At 38.2% G+C, this 408-nt stretch overlaps 1 protein-coding gene across 4 annotated transcripts in view; it reads right to left on the bottom strand.

The window, feature by feature from the left end:
- LOC112453916 (histone acetyltransferase p300) overlaps nt 1-408 on the bottom strand; it is a 19,655-nt gene that overhangs the window by 15,850 nt on the left and 3,397 nt on the right. The window lies entirely within an intron of this gene.

Genomic DNA, 408 nt, shown 5'->3' with positions numbered 1-408 from the left:
ACAAACATGAAAAATAAGACATGAGACATACACTGCATGAGCATAACGTAAAGGAGCCTTATTCTACAGCAGAATGAAATATTTCGGCACAATTAAATTAGTGCTAAACTAAACAAGCATCCAGCGAAGCTACCGAATGGCAAACTTTATATAGAAGAGAGTCATGCGAAGAAATCAGTCACTCTAAAAAATATCTGTTCAAGCAAATAATACTCCTGAGACGCGCTACGTTCGTTATAAGAGTGCGTCACTTTTCTTCGTCCTAAAGTCAAATGCACAAATGATTTCCTCAAGAAAACTCGAAAGAAGATCCGTCCGCGCGCACGCACATGTTGTCACTCTATTTACGGTTTCAGTTATAAATATCTGTAAAGGATTTAATTGACATAGACCTAGTCAACTCTCCCC

The sequence above is a fragment of the Temnothorax curvispinosus genome, unplaced genomic scaffold (genome assembly GCF_003070985.1).
Source record: "Temnothorax curvispinosus isolate PA1 unplaced genomic scaffold, ASM307098v1 QBEX01004765.1, whole genome shotgun sequence".
In the NCBI taxonomy this organism is placed as follows: domain Eukaryota; kingdom Metazoa; phylum Arthropoda; class Insecta; order Hymenoptera; family Formicidae; genus Temnothorax; species Temnothorax curvispinosus.
The sequence above is the reverse complement of the archived record's forward strand: the minus strand, read 5'-3'. Positions and strand labels throughout refer to the sequence as shown.